Source organism: Simochromis diagramma, unplaced genomic scaffold (assembly GCF_900408965.1).
Source record: "Simochromis diagramma unplaced genomic scaffold, fSimDia1.1 OVJJ01000433.1, whole genome shotgun sequence".
NCBI classification, from domain to species: domain Eukaryota; kingdom Metazoa; phylum Chordata; class Actinopteri; order Cichliformes; family Cichlidae; genus Simochromis; species Simochromis diagramma.
Window position 1 is genome coordinate 748,560 of NW_024387031.1, and position 6,820 is coordinate 755,379.

Here is a 6,820-nt window from a genome sequence, read left to right on the forward strand (position 1 = left end):
TCAGAAAGATTGGATAATGATTGCTCAAGATCAGTTTAAAAAAAATTACAAAAACGTCAGGCTCCATGGAAGTAACATACAGTTTAGCAAGTGGTGCTCACAGGACAGCTACTACAAACAGGCAGTTTTATAGAATATGATCCATTGCTGTTTATTAAACAGCATCTGCAGTAGTAATATTAATCCATATAACTCTGAGTGGAAACATTTTACTTTTACTTTTTATACTTCATGTGCAGTTGGCCAGTAGTATAGCTTTTGTGGAATGTAGTATTTCCATAACGCGTGACACTGATACTGTTACAGTAGTACAGGAATGTGTCTAAAATATACCTCCAGCATTTGTCATTGTCATCTAATGGAATATAGACGTAATAATATTTTATAGTTCTTCAGCCAGGAAGGAGTGCAGAAAGGTGAATGCAGAATGCAGCAAGATGCATGAGGCTGTCAGAGAATAAAAGACAGCACAAAATCAAGAAATGTTTTTTTTCTGATGTGTGTCACAGCAATGATGTACATAATGTGTTAAAGGAAATCTCACTTTGTCACATTCCTGTGCACCATACAATACAAAAGTTCTTGCTTTATTATTTTGCGCCTCCTCCTGAATGAGAACACTACACACACATTTAGAAATTTTAAAATCTAAATACAACTTACATGATCGCAACAATACTTATTTAAAGATTTTAAGTTGAGCACTAACCCTGCTGTCATGGTCCGGGTGAGTACAGGTGTTTTGCCTTGGAAGCCCTGTGTCCACCTTGGGGTGGAGTCACCGCACACTGACATATCTCCTCACCCGCAGGCAATTGAGCTGTCAGCATTTCAGGACCAGCACACACCTTTACTCCTTGCCAAGTGCTCTGCTAACCCCAGTTAATATCGGCTTTCGTAGTTCTGGTGGCTGTAGCTCAGGTGGCAGAGCAGGTCAGCCACTCATCAGAAGGTCGGTGGTTCGATCCCAGGCTGTCTCCTGGCTGCCTGGGTATCTTGCCCAAATATCCTTGGGCAAGATACTAACCCCATGTTTGCCTGCTGGTGGTGGTCAGAGGGCCCGGTGGCGCCAGTGTCCGGCAGCCTCACCTCTGTCAGCATTCTGAGACTCCTGGTTGCGTTTCGCGCAGCTTCTGTCCTCCCTCTATGCCCATGAAGATTTAGTTTTCGCTAAGTTGATATCTTGTGTTCTATTCAAGTCATAGTTTCATGTTAGTTTCACAGATCTAGGAAACCTTAGTTCATTGTTTAATTGTTATTTCATTCTATGCTTGGAAAATAAAGTCTTGTTTTTGCTCATTTACTTGTGCCTCCCTGTGAGTTCCGCTTTTGAGTCCTTCAGCTTGCTCGGCCTCGGCCTCAACACCTCCTATGAGTCTTTGTGCTTTTTATTGCAGAAATAAAACACATATCAAGTTTAAAAAACTAATTGATAAGAATTGAAGTTTAGCGCACCAATTTTAAGAATCCATCATTTCACCACACAGACAGCTGTTGTCTTCATCTTACAGCAGAGTGCAGTGAGCTGTCTCCGTTCTTTCTTCTGCACCTGCAGTTTAAAGGGACTGCACTGATGGCACCTTTAATGGATAGTTAATGAGCTAATGAGCGTTACAATGTGAGCCAATTATCTCGCCCCTTTTTGCCCACTAATGGCCATTCTTAATGGGGATTTGATGTGCTGAAGATGTGTTAGATGTGGGTCTGTCTTTTCCCCCCAGCATCTTTCTTTGTGTCTAAAATGTCTTATGTCTCTTTAGAAGTTAGAGCTTTGTATAAAAAGCTGTTTCTGTGTTATTGCAAATGTTATTCACTTTTGAATTGCACTTTGCATAATTTCACAGTTGATACTTCTGATTGTTCCCATGTGTGACACAATCTGAGTCAAAGCCTAAATCACACCTTTCACTCTGATGAAATTCATGATGAAATGTTTCTAATGTTGCATAATGACAGCTTTTAACTTCCCCCTATTTATTAGAAGTTATTAGAATACAGCCTCCTGGCTGTGTATCTCAATGTGTGTGTGTGTGTGCGTGTGTGTGTGTGTGTGTGTGTGTGTTTGTTTAGTTCCCTCGGACTGGGATATTTGCAGAATTGCTACAGAGATTGGGCATACTCATCAGAGCAAAAAGGCCAGTTTGACACCATAGTTTTCCGCTCAACCAGTGTGAATATGTAGTAGAAAGCTAGCTGATGCCATTAAAGCTAAATTAGCAATTAATTGTCTTTCCATCTTCTGTATGTACACTGTAAACATCTAACACTGCATTCCTGTGATTTTAACTATATTTAGACATTAACTCAAATGATCACGGTGGACTTTAAATTAGAGCCCTCATCCTCACTGTCACTTTTGATTTATTTCTTGTCACATTATGTAATTTTGTGTTATAGAAATTCACACACAAATAAATTAATGAATAAATAAACATACAATAATAAAATCATCCACTGTCCATGAAGGTTCTCAGTCATCCAGGTAACCGTAGTCCAAGGAGCTTGGGAAAAAAAGCGTCTGGACTTCTTTAAATTCTGAAGACGTCTGGGAAGCTTCTTCAGTTCTAAGGTCAGTGGTGGAGAGTCCTAGATTTTAAGCCCTACGGGAGTGTCCCCAAGAGGGTCATGGACCCCCTATTGATCCACTACCTAATCACACAAGCCAAGGTGTGAAGACGTGTGGGTCATAATCAGCCATTGTGAAACCTAGCCCCACCCTATCATGTGATTTACTGAGCTCAAATGGCCCCGGATGTGAGTAGGTGTTAGGTCCCAGGTGTTCTGGGAAGGGATTTTAAAACTGGATTATAGATGGCAGACAGTTGGGGTCATAAACCACCGCCTCTGTTCAAAGATGGTCTTTCACAGTGGACATAGATGGCGTCTTTCATTGCCTCTGAAGAGCCAATGAGCTGAAGAAGCTTCTCGGATGACAGGTGAAACATCTTCAAGGAAACCTAAAGAAGTCCAGATGCTTTTCTTTCCAAGCTCCTTAGAAAATCACCCTTTGTACACATTATGGAGTGAGTAAAGTTTTTGTACTTAAAATAGTTTTGCAAAGCAAAACTATTTTAAGACATTTACCCCATTTAGAGATCTCAAGATGATAGTGTCCGTTTGTACAGTGAGTTTTAGGCCATTATATTGCAATGTCATCTCTATAGGCAAAGCATATTCAGTAGGGAAACAGAAGCAAAGCTAAAGCAGGAAGGCAGGTTTGTACAATCAACTTTTTTTTAAGTGGGTGATACCTTTTTCTTGACATTTCGTGCTCTAGAATCTAACCATATAGCTGAAGCCTAAACTCCAAATCCAGATCTCTTCCTGTCGGTTTCTTGTAACATAATTCACAATAGCTGCAATGACTGGTTAGTGCCTTCACTTATGTCTAAGACAATTATGACTCATTTGATTGATTTAACAAAATGTCAGATTGTGACATATCATCAAACACGTTTGTATGCAGGTACAGAATGATGAAGAGGTTATTTCTTGCTTCACTCTGCACTTTAAGTTTAAAAAACAAAAAGTAATATGTTTTTTTTTATGAATGTAGTCCTTCAGAATATCTTTGACTCAGAGCCTGCACAATTTTAATTGCCAACATTTTATTGGAGCAAATCAATGCGTACCATCATTAGAATTCAGCTTGACAATGCTTTAAACAAGTGCTTTAGCTCTTTTGAAAGGACACATAGTGTTTCTTCAATGGGTCTACGCAACTACTTGTTCCTGTGATGATGAGCAGCTCATTAGCAGATAGATATAATAAGCTGTTAAAATTCAGTGCTGGGGATTCTACACCAGACTAAGTAATGTTGTCAGCTACTAGTGTGATGGTCTCTCGGTCTTGAACCCTGGATTTTGAGTTTTTTGTGAGTTTATGGTTCCTGTTAGTTTTGAGAATGTTTCTTTATAACATGAGTTTTTCTAGTAATACTATTGAAGTCTGCTTGTCACGGCGGGGTGCGCCGGTGTGTTTTTTGAAACAGGACCCAAAAGCAGATGTGGACGAGGTGTTGCAAGTTTAAACAGAATGCGATCCTTTATTTGGATGATTACAGGGGTTAACCAAGGAACCCTAAGCAAACTAAAAAACACTAAGAAACAAATACTACGAAGTTCTATGACTAAGACTATAACTATGACTATGGTGGGGATAACAGACGACCCGAAAATGACATTCAGAAAACAGAGGACTTAAATACACACATGAGGTGATCAGGGGAAGTGGAGACACATGAGGAAACAGCTGACTAGGATAAACATAATGATGCACAGGCAAGAGTAAAACTAACCGCATGAGCACAGAACACAAGACCCTTTTCAAAATAAAACAGGAAACATGCAGACTTAGACACGACAACACAACTTAACAGGCCTAACACGCATGACAGACTAGACAAGGAACCAAACATAACCACACAGACATGACACATGAACCAGGGAAACTTAGTACAGGGGAGATGACATAACTAAGAAACAGGACTACACAGTAATCTAGAAATTAACTAGGTGCACTAAGCTAAGGCACAAAATAAATACAAAAGATACATAAACTCAAACACTAGGTCGCTTGACCCAGGACCATGACACTGCTTTTCTCCAGTAATCACTTTTATGTTATTATTATGTTATTATGTTACTTATTTGTGGCTTTGGATGACTTAGACGTTGTGTTTAATATGTCTTCTGTGCATTTTAATGTGTGTTGTCTCTTCTTTTTAGTGTTCTATTTATCCTGTTTTGTTAAGTTTCTCTGTTTTATTTTGATAGCTGTTGTTCACTGTATTTTGTCTTGGATTGTGCTCCCCAGTCCAGAGAAGCAGCACAAATCATACTTCACTACTGAAAGTATTTGTTGCACTTCTGACCTGAATCTTACAACTCATCAAAACAGTTTGTGCTTTTGTCCATCGCAGCTCTAGATCACTCACTTTCCTGAATACTGTCCAGAATTAAAGTGATTTTAATCAAAATACCTGGCACAGTTCTCACAACAGGAACAAAGTGACAGAGAAAAACTGAAGAAAAAATAATAATCTTCCTGGCTTTAGTCTTGCACCGCTTGGTGTAGATGGACAAGCAGGTCAGCAAGCTCTGATCAAATGATGCGTTCGGTCAAGCACACCATTCTTCACAGATCTCGTCCGTCCTGCTTGGTGCTGTTCCCAAACCAGGTGCAGATGTTTCCCGTCAGAACGCAGGAGTAGAAGTTCTTAAGCACCCTCAGTGGCAGATGGAAGTCTCTAGGTCTTCTGAGGAAGAAGAGACGCTGGCAGGTTTTCTTAACCAGGGTGCAATTGTGACACGACCATGACAGGTCGTGAGTGATGTGGACACCCAGGTACCGGAAACTGTCCACTCTCTCCACTGGCGTACCACTGATGATCAAGGGCTCATAATTCATCACCTGCTTTGTAGTGAAGTCCACGATCAGCTCCTTAGTCTTGCTGACGTTTAGGAGGAGGTTGTTTTCCTGGGACCAGTTCTCCAGGTTCCTAATCTCCTCCAGGTAGGCCTTCTCGATGTTGTCAGAGATCAGGCTGTCAGAGTGTCGTCAGCAAACTTAACAATGGAGGTGGTATCCGATGTGGCTACACAGTCATAAGTGTACAGTGAGTACAGCAGGGGGCTTATGTTCATGCTCATACTCGTGTTGGGATTACTTCACAGTTACGTTTTCGCATGTTCCTGTTGAGTTTCATGATCTTGTCTTTTGTCATCATTTTCATAGTTAGTTCCACTGGGAAAACTAAAACAGTTTAGTTCCACTTTTATTACCTTGCCTCATTTTTCTTTTGTGTATCAGCCATAATAAAGGATTGCTTTTTGTTTAACGTCAGATCGTTTCTCTTCTGTCTGCTTTTGAGCCTGATCCATAAACACACCCATCCCCGCCGTGACAGTTTTATGTTTGTAGGGGTTTTCTGACATTCTTTGTCATACCAGTGAAGAGTTCTGTTTTTGGTATGTGATGCATTTTCTTGCACTAAAGCCGGTTTTGGCTTACTTCTATTAAGATGTAAAAGGCTAGAATCTTTCCTTTTATTAAAGTTTAGTTTAAAGATTTTTATTTATACAGCACCAAATCACAACAACAATCACCTAAAGGTGCTTTATTTTGTAAGGCAGACCCTAGGATAATACATACAGAGATAACCCCAACAGTCATATGACTCCTCTATGAGCAAATGGTAAATGGCCTGTATTTGTATAGCGCTTTTCTAGTCCCTAAGGACCCCAAAGCGCTTTACACAACCTGTCATCCACCCATTTACACACACATTCACACACTGGTGATGGCAAGCTACATTGTAGCCACAGCCACCCTGGGGCGCACTGACAGAGGCGAGGCTGCCGGACACTGGCGCCACCGGACCCTCTGAGCAAGCACTTTGATAACCGTGGGAAGGAAAAACTCCCTTTTAACAGGAAGAAACCTCTGGCAGAACCAGGCTCTAGGAACAACAAGTAAGCCTGCAGTGCGAGAGCGAAGTGCTCTAATATGGTGATATTGTACTATGAGGTCATCAGGATAAGATGGGGCCTGATTATTTAAGACCTTGTATGTGAGGAGCAGGATTTAGAATTCAATTATGGATTTAACAGGGAGCCAATGAAGGGAAGCCAATATAGGAGAAATATGCTCTCTTTCTAGTCCCTGTCAGTACTCTTGCTGCAGCATTTTGGATTAGCTGAAGCTTTTTCAGGGAGTTTTTAGGACATCTTGATAATAGCGAATTACAGTAGTCCAGCCTAGAAGTAATAAATACATGAACTAGTTTTTTAGCGCCACTCTGTGACAGGATATTTCTCA